We start from the raw sequence: 17,298 nt of genomic DNA, 5'->3' as shown, positions 1-17,298 counted from the left end.
CTGTGCTCTCCTGAACTCATCATTGAGGTCCAGTTACAGGGACAGCTATTTGCTACGTAACTGCTCGGTCCTGTTCATTTTTCATCCCTTTCACTTGTCAAATCACAATTCCTTTGGTTTTTTATTTGTTTGTTTTGGTTTTTTTTTTCCTCTTGTAGTGGATCTCTGCAGAAAATGTGTGTATCCCAACAGTACTTTACATGCGGTGCGTTTCAGCTTCTGCGTGGTAAATCAAAATTGAAGCTCCCAGGCCCTAGTTGTGGTATCAGAAGCTTTTAATACCTTGCCAGTCACCCAGGCCTCTTGAAATTGTGGGATTGCATTTCAGAAGGGTCAGCAGAGTTCAGAAGTGCAATTCATGGCCATCTTCATCTTAATATGAAACAGGGCCTTGGGTCAGGAGGGGAAGTGTTGCATGCAAGGACCTGTTGTCTCTTCAAACCATCTTTTGAACCAAAAATGACCTTGCATTCTTCTTCGGCGTTCCAGGTAGTTTGTTGGCTGCTGATAAATTACTTGCTTTGCAGCTTTGAAATCCTGACTTCTTATCTGCTCTGTCCACACAGCCATGTGGCACAGTATTTAGGGAAAGCAGGAAATAAATTATACCTTTACAAGAGGAGTAGTCCTTTGCAGGTTTGCCCCTTTTCTTCCCACAGAAAGATAAATAAAGTTGAGTTGGACAGTGGGTGTTTTCTGGTCAATGTGCTGGTGTGAACTGTAGCAGAAATGGCTTGGAGGCAGGATTTGTGGAAGCCAGTGTGACATATAAATTGCTTGTTTAAAAAAAGTAAAGAAGATCTAGCTGTTTAAGTAATAGTGATATAATCAAGTTTCAGTTAATTGTGACTACATTTTTTTTGGCAGTTTAATGTGGGGATGATATTTGTGAGCCTTGGAAGCTGATGATTTTTCCAGAGGTGAGCTCCCCAACCTGCTAAAAATATCTGTTTTATGAAGGTTCTCCTGAAAACCAAACTCTTGAGATTTCCACGCGTTCATCACAGTCCCAATAAATAAATCTGGAGGTTATGTGATTGTGAATTAACCACTTTGTGTCCTTGTTAACAGTTTTTACAGCACAGTGTGACAAGATTAATGTAGCAGTGGTTAATAACCTTCTGCCTTTCATGTTACTGGTAGAAGTGCTGCGTCAAGGAGCCTCCAATGAGTCTGAATGTGATACTGCTCGAGGGCGGGATTCCTCCACTAAGAAATGAGAATCGTACTTGATACCATTTTGATGCCGCTGTGCTCTTTTGACCAGTGTTGCCAGGAATGGGAATTTTCATAACGAGCTGAGCAGACATCCTTGGCTATTGGATTTGATTGATCCTTTGCAAGTAAATTTAAGATCCTGAAGCTCCCCTAACTTGAAAGTTTTGCTTGGGAGGATATTCCCTTTTTGTATGATACCTTGACTGTGGAGAGAGTGTGTGCTTCTGGCATTTGTGCTACATTGTGCCTCTTAAGTTACTAGTAACTGGATAAATATGGTCCTCTCTGAAACCCATTTTACACAGGAATGCAAAGGAACGACATGTATCATCTGTGCAAATGGGGCTAATACCTTTGGGTGTAAAATTGTCTGTCACGCTCCCCTACCGGTTCCTGTACCTGAGGGGGTTTTGTAAGTGTAGATCAGCTGGGTCTGTAACTGAAATAGGGAGAATCTTACTTTTTAAAACTTTAAAACCTTTACAGCTGGTTAGAGGGGAATGATGAACCTGTGGTGAGAATGCTGAACTGGGATGTAGGATACCTGTTTTCTGCCAGAGATTGACTATGTGCATTCAGATAATTACTGATTCTTGCTCTGTGTTCTCTGACTGTAAAAATTAATGCCCATCTTACTAAGCATTTTAGGAAGAGTCCATAAATATTCGTAAGATGCTTGAATACTGTGGTGCTAAATGTTTTAGTAAAGCATAGTAAGGAAAAAATTATAAAAAGAATATGCAGAGCCATGACTTTACAATGAAGTAGACCTTCTGTGATCTGTTGTCCTTCATGTTCTGCAGCATGACGAAATTGCTGTGAAGTCAGGCCTAGCCTTCTTTAAGACAAGTAAGCCTTCTGAAACCCCCTTTCCTCTCTTCCTGGGAGCTGTTTCATTTTTCCACATCTGGTAATGCCTTATCTGGCTGAATGTTTACAACTTAAACTCATATTTTCCTCATTTGTCTCCCGTGATTGTTCTAGATTTAGAAATTGTTTCCTTTGTTGCCAGGATGTTCGTGTAAGGTCTTACTGCAAATGTGCTCAGGCGGAGAAGGCCGAGAGCAGAAGCTTGCAGACTGTCTCATGTTTGGAATGACATAAGCCACCCTCCGGAGTGTCCTCTTGGGAGCTGCGCTTAGGAAGGAAATGGCGTGGAAGGCTGTGTAGGAGTGTGAGAACAGCACTGCAATGGTTGGAATGCAGGATAGGCATCACTTGGGTGGGCTCGGTTTTCCTCTGCTTTTCAGCAGTGCTGGGTGCCAAGTTTGAGGAAGACTGCTGTGCAGAGTTGAAGAAGCTGGAATGTGTTCTTCAGTTGAGGTGAATGCAATTCAGTAAAACTGATAGGCATCAAACTGAATAATGATTTTAAAGTATTTTCACATGATGTCTAATCTGTGCAAATTCACTACCACATAATAGCACTGAGGCTGAGAGCTCAGAAAAGATCAAGCACTTATACGAGTGGTAGTGTTCAGACTTGCTTTAGCTAAAGAGCTTGTTTTAGAAGGCATATTTTTTTCAGACATAACCCAATGTCTAACAGGTAAAGGTTAGAAAAAAGGGCAGTGCATTCTCTAATAGTCCACTGGGGCTTCTTGCTGTCTTCTAAACCACCTAGTACTGGCCTGTGTCAGAGGTGAGGGATTGAATCACACTTACTATTTAGATTGCCTGCTAACATTTCCTTTTGTGATAACCACATCTTTTAAAAAAAAAAAACCAACAAAAAAAGGCACTACAGCTGCTATGGTTAGGGCTGATAGTTGAGGATTTTAAGTGAGGCTCTTGGAAAGGTTAGCGCGGTCCATAAATGAAGGCTGTCTTATTCATGGATGTGAAGGCATGCAAGTATTGTTTCTTTACTCTTCAGTGGTCAGGCGTAGTGAGTTCTGTCTCTTGCCTTTGCTTCTAAGTGAGGAAAGCATGCGGAGTTTGGCCTTTCCACGTTGCAGTTTTATAATGGACTTCAATCCCAAAGGCGGCTGAGGAGTTGGACTTTAAGGCTATTCAAGTGAGATCCTGTATCTTGTGGCATGAGCTTCACCTTACTGATGTTTGGGAAGGCACAGCTCGTATTCTGTGCTCTTGTCCAGTTTGCCCTGGATCCAGGGGCTCAGCAGTGCTGCTTGGTCACGTAGGCATCAATTCGATTTGCTGGATAGACTAACAAAGGTAAGTGGCAGTGGTAAGGTGGTATGTATAAGAGGTGCTTGTAATGTCTGCCTAAATGCAAGGGGAACTCCTGGAGATAATTGCAGAGGGGGAGGATTTTCAGAGCTAGGAGCAGGTCATGCAAACCCTAAGATCTGTGTCTGGGTACCCTCCTTATGGGCTGCTCTGGAACAGCATGTGCTTTAGGGCACAACGTAGCCCTGTTGTGGCGGGTGTAAAGTTGCTGACTTTCACAGAAGGTGTGAGAGAATAAAGATAAAAAAGTGAAAAGGGTCAGGATTGGGAAATAAGGTTTTCTGCAGAGACGAGGCTGGTTTTTAGGTACCTCCTGCTAGCGGCAAGAGAGGTTAACTTTCTGATTTCTAGGGGTCAGTGAATTCAGAACTGAGAGTCTATGGCAACTGTTGTGGACTTCTGTATGTGTATTTTGTCCATGTGGTAAAGGTGGCTTTGGCACCGTTGTAGAAATCGTAACTGTGGGTTTTCTTACTCTTGTGCTTAAAGACTCAGTTGTCGGGTTGCATTAATGTAACACCCGTGTGCGAGTGGTGCTGGAATGAAAAGCAGCAGACGAGGTAGTTTCTCTCGTATTGAGGAATCATATTTAGGCTCATAAAAAGCCTTAGGCTAATTTTACTTCGTAGCGTTTGTATCAAGAGAGCATAAGTTATTTTCCCAAGGCAATAATTAGATAATTGTTGTGGCAATAAGTCTTTTGACCATTATTTTAGCATATGCCACTCAGGGTAACTGAATTCAGACCTGGGTAAGTCTTGCTGCGCAAGCTCTGTGCAATTCCCAAAGATGCCTTGCTTCACTGTCTCCTGATTGAGATTTCATCCTCCAGCTTCCATGTTCATCCTACAGCTTCCATGCTAATTCCACGTTCATTAGCAAGGGCTCTGCTGCTGCCCAATGGGAAGGTTAAAATATTCTCAAGAGGTGACTTGGAATCTGATAAATCTCTGATGGCAGTTAATTCTACTGTTCTGTTGTTGTTCTGTGTTTTACTTCTTGTTTTTTCCTTGTTTAAGGCATCTTCCCCCTTTACTGTATATGATCCATACCCAATGTATGGTGCACAGAGCCCTGTCAAACGGGGGAATAGAAGGCAATAGAAACACTGAGATGTTTGTTTAATTTTGAGTTGTTTTAAGTCACCTTTCTCGAGAGTGGTCTTCAAGTGGTTTCATTTCTCTGAGCAGGAGGCATCTCGTGCACTAAAGCGTGCAAAATATATTTCTTGAACTTCGAGATGTGTGAGTATTGCTTAGAGAATCAGATGTGTGAGTATTGCTTGTGCTGCAGTTACGTAAATCCTCGGAAATGCAAACTTTACTGAGAAGGATTTTCTCAACTAGCTGCACTTTCCTAGCAGATTCCCTCTGTTAATAAATGTCTGCATAGGCAGTCAGCCCACTTTCTCCTAGGGCTGGCAGGGAGTGTCATTCTGGGGAAGCTTCTCATACCAGGTCAAACTGATTCCTGAGAGCAAATCACCCTTTCTGGACCGTGTAATTTCTGTAGAATCAACTTTAAAGTGTACCTGTTTTTTCGTGATTTGATTATGCCTTTGTAATAGGTTCCCAGGTGTATCTGGAATGGCTGTAACAGAATTCAGTGTCGTCGAAGCTCCAGCTGGATGAGGAGAGCTGTATTACTGTGCAACTCTGGAGATGATTTACTGTCCGCCTGACGACTTGCAATATAAACATTAGTCCAAGCATGATCTTGTCCCAAAACCCCGCCTATGCGGGGAGCCAGGAGTCTTCCTGCCACGCGCCATAAATCGTTTACAGTTTGCTCATTCCCATGCATTTGAAAAACAGCTGTGCATGGGGGATTAGCAGTTTGCAGAAGGCCCGTGCGGGGCTAAATTAGGGTCTCTTGCTCTGGTGGTGAATACTGGTAATGGAATAGCCGGAGTGCTTCTCTGCAGCAGGAGGCAATTTGCTCTGGGAATGGGGGGTCAGCGCTGGGGGTACAGCAGCCAGGGGGGAGAGTGCTGCATTGCAGTGCTCCAGTGGGAGCTCAAGTGCCTGACTGGTGGTTGCCCAGCGTGGTGAGGGATTGAAAAATCATTGTAAGCTGTGGGGGTTTTGTTTTAGTTATATATTTATATATGCAAACACACACACGCAATAAATATAACTTATTTATCCACATGCAAGCAGGCTACTTTTGTCTTTTAGGAGCCGAAGGGCTGTGGATGTTGTGTGTGTGTGTGTGTGAGAAGTGTGATTTCCCCTTTGTTAGCCTCTGATGGCAGAATCCGACTCTAGGCAGCTATGTGGGGCTTCACAACTACCTTGCAGCTTTTAGGAGAAGTTTTCCTGGGCCACTTGGATTTATTACAGCTTTGCAGTTTCAGCTCCCAAAGTCAGGCTATTGTGTTGTCTGTGCTAATTTAAATTACCTCCAGGAACTTCTAATGACTAACTTGTGTTTATGGTGAAACCTCCCATTTTTCCAAACCCTGAAAACATGATCTGTTTTATAACTCTACAAATATTGATGCTGTTACATCAGTGCGGGTATGTTGGGGCCTAGAGACAGTTGGTGCCTTCAAGGTCTTTTTGTAATAAAGAGAATGTTCAGATTCTGCTGTACCAACGAGGCTGGACAGCGGAGTTCAGATACCTCCTGCATGCTCGGTGATGGACCAGCTGCTGAGTAATGCAGATATAAGTAGATCGTTTTAGCTGGGTTGGTGTCTCCATCTACAAATCCCCTCTTGGGTGGGTTGGGTAAGAATCTGAGTGGAATGTGTCAGTGGGGCACCTCCTTCTAGCTGCATTGGTGGAACACAAGTGCTTCCAGACTGTACCATAAGCATCCATGGAGCAGAGAAAATAGGCTCTGGGTAAAGCAGAGGACTTGTTTCCAAAATGAAAGCAGCTAGAAAGGTTCTTACTGTTTTGTTGAGGCTGCTGCTCAGACATCCCTCTGAAATAGGAATATTCTCCTGGAACCTCCTGCTTTGCTCTCCTGTCACTGATTTGGGGAGAGCAGCTGGAAGGGCTCATGCTAGGCTTGCCTGAGCCTACGAGTTGCCTCCTTTTGGTTTTTCCAATCCATTTTGGTGAAAGGCTGTACAGTCAGTTTGGTTCTTTGTGCCGTGCTGAGATGGAGGCCAGATAGTTCTGAATATATGTGTGGCTGTTTATGTGGGCATTTGAGATGTGGAAGGCACCTGCTAATGGGTGGTAGGTCATTTCATGTCAGATTGGCTAAGTTTCCATCAAGCTGGTTCTTTGTTGCGGCAGTGCGTACGGACTGTGTATGTTTGGGGATCCCTATTATCTACCTCAGATGCAGAGGATTTTCCTCCTCTTTGCTGCCTCCTCGCTGCCCACAAGAAAAGAAATAGCCCATTTCAGGAGAGCTCTTAACCTAGAGATGGAATCAGGTGCTTTGCTCTTGCTTATGTAGGCTTTCCAGATATACACGTTGTTAGAGAGGGGCGTGGGTACCTGATCATATTGCAAGCTTTCCCTCCTTGTTGCTGTTTTTGATGCAGCTGTTGGAATTCACCTTTCCCTTTTCCTGGGAACCGGTGTGAAGGAATTGCCATGACTCGGAGCATAGCTCAGTCTGCTTGCCTCGAGGCCTTACCCCCTCCAGGTGAGGACTTTGCCCAGCTTCCGAAGGCAGAAGTTTCTTTGTTGTGCTGTGTTACCTGAATCTTCTGCCTTAGGTCTGAAGGGAACAATTCAGGGCAGTGGAAATAGCAACTCAGAGATGCTGGAATAGGGGAGGGAAAGAAAGGATGGAGCTAGCCATACAGTTAGCTTATCCTCCCCACGCCCTTCTTTTTTCTCTTTCCTCACCTGCCCAGCTGTGTAGTAGGTTAGCAGTACGTGTCTGTTCTTATTCTTATGAAAGTAGACTTTGTTCTCTGAAGACTGCTAATCATGCCCCATGGGGGTGTAATCAGTTATAAGGTATTTAATACGGTGCAGGCGGGAACAGGCCGCCTGGCTGGGCTGGCAGATTGCAACACTACAATTATAAAGGGCCCCTTTCCCCCACTCACCCTCCCACTGGTGGCAGGATGAGGGTTGTACCTTAAAACAGCTTTTAGTCTATGAAAAATAAAGGTGTAGTGGGGGCGGGGAGAGGAGAGGCTGAGGAGGCAGCTCCTATTCTGGGAACTGGGCAGATGGAAACGCTGTGAATGCTGAGGCCGTGGCCGGTTGTGCTGTTGAGACTTGTGGGCATTTGGGTGCAGTCACATCGAAGTGCATTGCCCAGGGCTGGCCCTTGGCAGCCTGCAGAGCAGCAGGGGCTTCCGTCCTCTCTGCTTTGGGTTTTCTTGTGGTGGTTGGGGTTGGAGAGGTATGGAGCGGTTAGAACTGGAGAAGCCCTTTCTCCGGCATGGGGTGATTTAGACACCTAATCTGTTTGGGTGCTTTTGTGCATCCTGCCAGGCTTCTATTTATATCTATGGATATAAATCTATTGGTAAATCTAGCCTTTCATGCCTCTTTCTTCTGAAGGCTGTTGCTAGTGCAGCAGCCTACCTTCCTGGCTTGAAAGGGAATAGATGGCTTGAGGCATTGAAATTTAACGGGCATGGGAAAGTCTGTTGCACCTCATCTGGTCTGTTCTGGTTACCTAACATCAGTCCATTCCCTTCAGTGAGGGCCCTGGAGTGGATGCGTGGAGTGTGGGGCAGCAGGGCCACAGCCTTAGAAACCATCCCTCCTCTGGCAGCTTGCTAGATGCATTGGTGTGTCTCTGGAGCTTGTGGCCACACTGACTTTTCCCCTTCCAGCTTCCCCAGAGATGATAGTATTTTAGGCCTTCGTTGGCGCTCTTGGAGTTCACTGGTGTTGTTTTGTGCAGTGACAGCACAGTGCTCCCTCCCATGTGTGTGCTCTTCACTTCCTGGAAAGTAGAGGGGAATTTCTGTTCTGCTGTTCCAGCTTGTGTTGTATAGTTTCTGTCATTCTTTCCTCACGAAATCCTGCTCCTTTCTGGCATTCCTGTATTTTGCTGAAGCTTAGAACCCTTTAGTAACCGAATTCTTCAGAAAGCTTTTTGGACTTCCAGCACTGCCTGTGAAAAAGTGGTATTTTTTTCTGGTGAGAGCATGGAGCCACTGTAAAATAGTGGGACAGGAGGTTCCTTATGCATTGAATTTTTGTACACTGAGTCTTTCTTCTCGTGTTTGTTTAAGTAATGTGGTGTCAGTGCTGTTGGAGAGCAGGATAATGTGCAGTGAAGATCAGATCTGTTTCTGTGGGCAATGAGGACAGTGTGAGGATAGGATGCGGAAGTGATCGCGTCCCAGAGGAAAGCTGCTCAACTTCAGTTGGGGTGCTTTCCTGGGGGAGGATAAAGGTTTGGGCATCTGGAGTGCTTGAAGGCGTCCAAAGTCAGCCTCCTTTCAGCTCTGCCCCTCAGGTCATCAAGGTTTAGTGTTGCATTCTCCCCTTGCCTTGTAGGAAAAGGCAGGGAAATTCCCTTCCCAGGCTACTGTGCAGCACTGTGTTCCTGCCCTGGAATGTGGTTGCTTCCTGGCTGTGATGGTGGCTCCTCTCCCTGCAGTGTGTGTGCCCAGTTGGTACTTCTCCTGCCTTACGCTGTGTCTCTTGCCCGTGGCTTCAAGTCACCTGGAGAGCTCGAGAAGGCCCAGTGGAAGAGTTTGGGGCCGAAGCTGTTGTTGGGGCCCTGGCAGTAGCAGGGCTGGCGTGCGTGGGGAGCGTGGCGGGTGTCAGCCTGGCGGGTGTGTGGGCTTGCTGCTTGTTTTCCTTCCCTGCCTGGTGAGGAATGCAATGTTTGCCTTCCTTGGCCTGTGGTTGCAGCCACATTCCTGCACTGGGAGTCAGCGCGGCGCGGCGTGCTGTTCATGCCCCCTGGCTACATGCTTTCAGCTCCACATCAAAGGTGTGTTTGGTGTGTAGCTTGTGCCATTCCTGGCCACACCTGGTGGCCTGCAGGCATGCAGGAGGTGGAGTCTGGCTGTGTTTGCAGATGGCATTCAGGGTTCAGACTTCTCGCTTGTGGAGAGGCTGGAGCTGAGTCCTTGCTAAACAACCCCAGGAATGCAGCAGGAGAGCTGAGCAGCACAGTCACTCCAGGGGCATGTCCTAGCAGCAATGTTTCCTTTATAGCTGCAGCAAAATAACTCATACTTGCTTCTCCAAAGAAACTGTTTGCTTGGGTGTGTTGTAGCGTTTAATTTACACCGCTAAGGCCAATTAAGGTTGGCTTGTCCCCTTGCAGCCTGTATGCTCTTGGCAGTCAGCAACAATTGAGTGGCTCGTGCCATCAAACTGTGTGCCTAGTACAAACTGTGCATGAGATGTCTTCCTGGAGATGGAATGGCCCCAGGATTTAAGCCAGGTAGGAGCGCTTCCCCCAGTCAGTGTAGTATATGTTCTTACACAAATAAGTTACCACTAAACTGTCCCAGCTTCTGGAAAAACCTACTTCTGACTAGTACTGCAGGGGAAGAGCACTGGAAGCTTGGTGAAGAACTGCAGATCAAGATGCAGATGCATTATTTTGGGGTCCTTGCCGGATGTCTAAGAGAAACAGGCACTGACATCTTTCATGTCCCTGTCTTACAAGCCATCCTAGTTCTATGTGCATAAGTCTTTTGTTTGCCTGGCTCAGGGAAAAAAAAAATAGCCTCTTTGTTGGTGTCAGTGTGAGGACGGGTGCCTTGTGAACAAGGTTTGTGGGAAGAAAAGTAGAACACCATCTATCCTGAGGAAACTCTGGGCTGTTGAGCTGTTCAGTTCATTAATCAGTTTGCTGTTATCTTGGAAACTTGTGGTTCCCCTTCTGATAATTTCTGGGAGCCTTAGGTTCTCTGGCCAGCCAACTGCTTCCACATTAGAATTTGTCTTCTGAAGAAGACCTCCCTACTGCCATCCTTAGACAGTAGCAGGCATGAAAGGATGGGCATGTGAAAGTGCTCTGGCTTTATAGCATAGTTTGTGGGTTTGGGCCATGGCTTTAGTCCCTGGGTCGGTTGCTGCAGGCTGGTCCGTGCTGCTGTTTCTTGAGAAGGACGTGTCACTTTTCAGAGCAGGAACTCAATGATAGATTATTAGGGAGATGTTGCTTGTTGCAAAAGGTATACGATTGTGAAAGGATTGGAAATTATTTGTGTTGGGCTCTTTTCTCCCCTGATTATACATAAACTAAGCGTTTGATTTCATACCGGTTGTCACTGACTCTACCTGGCTTCTAGGACTCAGGGGTTGGGGAGAAAGTGTACTGCCTTGAAACTGTTTTCCTCCCTCTATTCTGCGGTGCCAAACTCAACAATGTATCCTGTGGCAACATGAAGTGTAACAAAATAAGCCTAAAACTGGATTATGTGGAAACTTACTGATTGAACATTTAATTGTCTATAATAATTGTGTGTTCCAGCTTTGTCATGCAACGTGGGCCGCAGCTGCAAAAATGAAGGTTTTAGGATTAAATATTCCTTCTGCTGCTCCTTTCTGATTGCCAGGAAAGGAGTAAGGCTGATTCTTGTGCTTTTACTTGCCTGTCAGTGAGTTTTAACATGTTGTGGAGAGGAAGTTGGTTTGACTTCACTGCTGGCCTTCAGGAACTTGTAGGAATCCTGATCTGTGCTTTGACGTCCAGTCCCAAACACCTTTCTACCAGGGAGGCGTACTCCCCTGGCTGAAGCATTAACTTTCACCAAGTAGCTACATCTCCCCCTGGTGGGACACAGAGCGGAAAGCAGAGCTGTGGCTAGACTGTGGAATAAAGGGAATTGCTCTGATCCTGGAGCACCTTGAGCCAACAGCAGACGCGATGTTTCTCCAGTTGAGACATTCCTTAGTCCAGAGTCACAGACTCTAGAGCCCAGCTCTTGTTGCTGCATGAAGCTGAAGAAGTGAGCCAACAGCTTGCTGTTGGCACTGGACAAACGCCTTCTCTTTGCAACATCTGCCTGGAAATACACTGGCATTCGTCCTTGCCCTTAGATGAGTGGTGACCTGCTAGCCTTTGGAGTGGTTTGTCTGATATCTGACACACACACACACACACACACACACACACACACAGTACATGGACCGTGACAGCTTGCTTTCTTTTTAGGCCATCTGGGACCAACTGTCCTCTTTACTCAGAGCCCCTTAGAGCATAGATGACTAGAGGTGTCTTTGCTTGCAGTTTGGTGGTTTCTTATTCCCAACTTGCTCTCTACAGAGTACAAGTGTTTTGCTCTGTACAAAGCTTACTGATGGGGGAGGCTGTAGAGGTGGCTCTTCACCCTGTGGAGGTGAAGAGCTTTTCTTTGCTGCTAAAAAGGAGTTTTTGGTTTTTTTTCCCCCCCATAACCTCAGAATAATGAGCTTATGCAATCCCAGGGGATAACAGCAGTATAGACCAGGTACTTCAGTTTTACAAGAGAAATACCAGGCAGGGGATGCAGTGCTAGCCTGGACAAGCTGACCTTGTGGTAAAACCGAAGTGCCTGGCCTTTGCTGCAATTGCCCCTTGGGAGGATTCATGCCAGTTATTAGCTCCTGCTAAAGAACCACATTTGTCATTATTGCTGATGCCAGTGTTGAAGGAGCCAGTTGATGAGAGTGCTAACTGTGCCCTGAGGAGGAGTTTTGTCTGAGAGAAGAACTGAAGAAGCTGCTTGGTCTGGGGTTAGATGTCTGTGGTGGTCCTCCCAAGGGCGGGAAGTGAAGCTTGGGGGTGTAACACAGCATGCATGGAAGGCTGATCAGAGCAGGCTCCTCATGTGCCTTCAGTGGGACAAAGGGTGGAGGTGTGGGTCCCTGCTGCCGCTGTTAGGATCCTGTTGTAATGAGGACTATCTGAAACCCAGGTGAATGGGAGAAGGGGCATAGCCAGAGTTGCGTGCCTCGTATAGGTCACCAGTGAAAGATGAGTGGGTGGATCTGTGTGCTTTTCCTAAACTGGATTAAGCCACGTTGTATTTCTGTGACTGAATTCTCAGCATAAAATCTTTCAGCAGTTCAGTGGTGCTGAAGGCTAAGAAATTCATTCAAAACAAATTAAAAAAACCTAAAACAGATGGGGCAAACTGAGGCAGATTAACTGTGGGACCACACCACAAAAAAGAGAAGATGCTCCAGGGTTACGTTCTGCTTCAGGAACCGTGCTGCTCCATTGTTTACGGAGTTGAGACAAGTTGTGTGCCTGTTCCTGCCCTTGGCTCAGGCTCTGTATCTGCTAGGCCCAAAGCATGTTTTTTAAAGGAGCCTCCTTTCCTTGTTAGTTCATCGTGGCCTGTTGAGACTACTGCTGCCAACGTGTAGGTGCGGTGCTCCAACACTCCAAATCACACCTGGCTGCAGAGGCCAAGAGGAAATCGATGGGGAGTCCTTGCTGCAGTTTCTAGAGCCGTGATTTGGGTGAGGTGGGAGACATCCCTGCCTGACAGGATACATGCTATGTGAAAGTGTTGGCAGCACCATCACTCCCAACTTCTGGGGAGGGAAGGTGGCTGGATAGGAGCAGGCTGTGTACTGCTTCCTCTTTTCTTGCTGTGGTTGGGTAGTTTTATTGCCCCACTACCTCTTCTGTTCCTCTCAGTGCTACACTGCTTATCACTGCCAGCTCATAAAGAGCTATTGCTTATTGCAGGTAAAGTAAGGCCCAGGCTGGTCGACTGAAGAACGACCTACTGGTGTCCTCGTGCAATGCTAGAGTCTGTAATTTTACTTCATTGTACTGCCTGCTGCCTATATTCAGTGCTGCAGAGATCATAAAATATTTGTGCTAGATTTTCTGTGATAAATAGCACAAAGGATGGCTCAAGTTTCCATGGCAATGCATCTGAATGTGCTTCTGTGTCACTGAAGAAAGAGGGACTTTCAAGGTTTTCCCTGGGAAAGGAGATGGTGGTGAGATTGCACGTTAGGTGTTTGCCTGCCTTTGGATAGTACCTCTGCTCCTGATGTATAATATGGAGAAAGAGGGAGCTGACATTTGGCTAATGGCGAACGTGGACTGTGTTGTGCAAACTACAGCTGGACTCCTGGTCATGCTTAGCTGTTCAGATACAGATGCAGCTGCACGATCACACAACAGTTAAGCCTGTACCATTCTCTGCCTCTCATATCTGACCATCTGCCAGGCAAAAGCTAATTAAACCAGAATGATTCTTGCTGGGATTAAACCCTAGCAGCTGAGAAAATTGAGAATAGTACAAATATTGTTCTTCCACTACTTGGTCAGGATTGCTGCTTTATTTGTGTTTGTAATTCAACTCACTGCTGTCAGGTAGGTGTTTAGCTCATGCAGGCTTTCCTTCTTTCTAGCCCAGATCAATTCTGGTTTAGGTGCAAGAAATAGGGCTTTGTCTTGCTGAATTTTCCTATGCTTCGTTTTTTATGACAGCTGAGGCTGATCTCCTTTTTGGAAAACAAAATTTGCATGGGATTTCATGCCAGTGCAGTGCGCAAGGCTCTTTTCTCTCCCAGCGTCTCAGTTTCTTTACTTATTAATGGAAATTTGTACTGTCTTTTCTCAGTGCATGCAAGTATGGTGAGCATGAATCCCAGTTTTGGTACTGGGGCCACAGAGCCTCATAGCTGCTGGAAGCTACCGGTGTGAATCTGAGACTTGACACCAAGTAGTTTATTGTGGAAACGTACCTGCAGCCCTCTGAGGGGTGGAATTTATGTCTCATAAAATAAAAACTGTGGAAGCGTGGTTCCCTTAGCAACTGAACTCTCGTATGTACCTACAGCCTGTGTTGCCATGCGATCGGGGTTCAAAATAGCTCTTTTCAAAAAATAACAAATGAAGTGGCCTTACAGTTCTGATTTTGGTGCTTCTCCTGGTACTGAGCAGAAGTGACAGCTCGCTCTGTTCCTGAGAGTGGTGGCACAATTATTTTGGTGGCTGATGAGGGATACAGTTCCCTGCAAGGGGCTTAGAATATTTTCCCTGTTGTCTTTCTGTGCTAACAGGGAAAGCTTGTTGCACTGGAGAGGAGGCGAGATCTGCAGGTTAGCTCAGAGGTGGCAAGGGAAGGCAGTGGGGAAACAGTACTGCTGCAGTGGGTGTGAGGAAGGGTAGAGAGAGCTCAGAGATCACAGGGGAGAAGCAAGTAGAAATGGAAGTGAGTGCATTAAAAGGATGGAGATGAACCATGTTGGTACTCGGGGAGAAACGGTTCAGATGGTTTTTAATTGAGGAAGGGAAGAGAAAAAAAAGACTGGTAGTTCGAAATTGCTATAAATTAATTTTGACAAACTTGTTTCAAGGGGAAGTGCTGTGGGAACTGGGGAGATAAGAGGCGATTTGAGAGTGTGAATTGCCAGCACATCACGCCTGTGACTTCAGACTTGTTCTGTGTATGTGATTACCGCGCTGTTGACAACAGTACCTCCTGCTTTGGTGGGAGAGGGCAGAAGTAAGGCCATGCCTGGGGGCACTTAGCTAACATGCTCCAACTCCACAGTCTGGTTGCTCAGGTAAGTTGTTGGTGAGCCATTCCCTTAGAAATGAGAGTGTGGAGAACATTCCTTTCTCTGTGTCCAAACGGGTCCAGGTGTGTTGGACATCAGCTAGCAGAAGTTGCGTGGGTGCATGGAGAGCAGGGTACAGCACAAGTGCAGGTCTCAGCTCTATGGTGGTATTTGGTTGGCAGTGGAATGGTAAAAACCTTCTAGTCTTATCAACGTCAGTAACTTCAATACCTTAATATGTGATATGGTTAGCTTACATTGATTCTAAGAGAGATGCCGCTCTTTTCTTAAGGAAAAACAAACAAGGAAACACAGAACCTTCTTTGGAAGCAGGAAAGGACAAAAAGGGTTAACTTCAGTATTGTTAAGGATTATGCCTGTGCATGGAAGTTGTACTGATTTAACTTAATCTGATTAGAAACAGTTGTGATTATATTAGCGCAGCATTCTTGTATAGGCATCCTTAATTTAGTTTGTCTTGTATCTATCTATTTACCTTAAGTTGATTCAACACAAAGTGCTCTCAAATTGAATTAAAAACATTTACCCAGGAGGGTTATACCATTTTACATTATTTTCTAACTCGATTTAATTTAGTGTAGTGTATATGTAGACAAGACCTTGGGGAAAAGGCTGATCCTTTTTATTACTTGCTGAACAGTATGTCATGTTTGGCTGCAGCCATGTGATTATGGAATGAAAGGGCCTGTTGTGGTGCTCGGTGGTGGAGGATGGGCGCACTGATCATTGCAAACCATTGTACAGCTTGGTCATTCTTAGCTACAGTGTGTGATTGTAGATTGTTCCTCCTTATAGAGTGGGACTTTCTTGGCTAGTACAGATGTGAGACCTCTGGTACACTGTCTTGAGGTTGTTCCTTGGCCTGCTAATAGATTTGATGCTGCTTCCCTGACACCGTCTCACCCCAGTATGCATGTGCCTCTGTGTGAACGGTGACTTCGGCTCCTACAAAACTGCTGGTGAAGGAAGAAGTCATTCTGTAAGCACTGCCAGTTAACTTTCGTATTGGAAAGCATGAACCTAGTTGATACACTTTGTGTTTTCTCCTGGTGGCTGAAGGTTCTCTGACAACTAAACAAATGCTCTACAAACCCAATTGTGTGGGTAATATTTCAGAATGAAGTTGGCTGCTCTGAACAGCTGTTTTGTTTTCTGAAATTTGCTTTTGCTACCACCTGCAAGCATCAGGGCTGAAAGTCTCTGCAACCTTGCAGGTGTTTTCTAGATTGGGTCACTGCAACAAACTTGCCCATCTGTCCTCTCTTAATTATGCAAGTGATGTGCTGTGCTCTATTGTCAGTCTGTGTAGATACTGCACAGTGTGTTAGCCATCTGTGCCTTACTGCAGCTCATTTGTATCAGAGGATATGTTCTGGAGAGCAAATTTAGGCAAGCATGTAGGTTGCAGTAATGGTGCATTCTCTAGCACTGCTATGTTTTCTGCTAGAGGGGCAGCTCAGTGACTTGCAGTCCTTGCAGTTGAGAAGTTGAAGGCTAGAGGTTTCCCATAACTTCAAAAAAAATCACGGGCTGAAACAAGAGGACTACTGGTATTAACTGCTGGGATGGGATTTAGGGAATACTTACAGGTGCTGAGAAGGCCACTTTTCAGTGGCTGAAAAAATAAGTTTTTCTTAGTTCATCCTAATCTAATCTAATATTCGTTCATTATGTACTGTTGGAAGGTAACGCTTTCTCCTTTTCTTCCTCTCCTACACAGTGCAGGAACTGGCAGGGGGTCTGGGAAGGGGTTTCCTACATGTTGATTTTTCTAGAGACGTGTTCACCCTCTCCCTCTCATCAGATGTTTGCTCACCTTAGCCATCCTCTAGCTTGTGTTTGAGAGGGAAAATGTAGGGCTGTGACTCCTCAATTTCCCTCGTGATCTCCCAGTCTCTGCCAGATAAATGTTGTTAGGACATCAAGAGTTGCTTTTACTAGCTGGACCCACATGGTTATTTTCAGGAACTTTGAGAGTTTTCCTAATCTCCATGAGTAGTTTCCTAATGGCCTGGTTTACATCTCTTTAGATATCTAAGGAATAGATATTGCTCCAAAAGTCTTCCCATGGAAGATCTTAAAAGAACACAGGTGAGAAGATGGAGTCAGATGCAAAATCTAAGGTGCACTGGAAGACTGCAGCCTAAACCACCTTGTGAGAGTCGGAAGGATCACTAAGCAAACTAAAGCGATCAAACAAAAGGAATCACTGGGCAAACTAAATGGACTTCTGGCCTGTCAGTGTTTCTGGATGAGAAGCTGTTGGTAGCCCCTTCTGTAGCTGTCGGCGCTAAAGGTAACTTGGCAGGTGACCTTTTGTCAAGCTAGTTCTTGTGCAATTTTGTATGTAGCCATTAAAGGTGGTTCTATGTTCTTATATGGATTAGAAAGCTAGCATTCATTTCCTGGTCAGAATCTCCCCTGGGTATTTTTATTCTCCATTAACATTCCT

The 17,298-nt window shown here is 45.6% G+C and overlaps 1 protein-coding gene across 11 annotated transcripts in view; it reads left to right on the top strand.

The window, feature by feature from the left end:
• TJAP1 (tight junction associated protein 1) overlaps positions 1-17,298 on the top strand; it is a 38,498-nt gene that overhangs the window by 1,479 nt on the left and 19,721 nt on the right. For 2 of the 11 annotated variants that reach the window (XM_040698375.2, XM_040698374.2), the window contains exon 3: positions 16,877-17,142. The exons of 6 other annotated variants lie outside the window; for them this stretch is intronic. The gene's annotated coding sequence lies outside the window, so the exon portion shown is untranslated. Of the gene's footprint in view, positions 1-3,247; positions 3,397-16,876; positions 17,143-17,298 lie in introns of those variants that run through there. 3 more of the 11 variants (XM_040698377.2, XM_015283776.4, XM_040698373.2) reach the window with 2 other exon arrangements.

This window comes from Gallus gallus, chromosome 3 (genome assembly GCF_016699485.2).
Source record: "Gallus gallus isolate bGalGal1 chromosome 3, bGalGal1.mat.broiler.GRCg7b, whole genome shotgun sequence".
In the NCBI taxonomy this organism is placed as follows: domain Eukaryota; kingdom Metazoa; phylum Chordata; class Aves; order Galliformes; family Phasianidae; genus Gallus; species Gallus gallus.
Note: the sequence above shows the minus strand (reverse complement) of the source record. Positions and strands in the feature narration are given on the sequence as shown.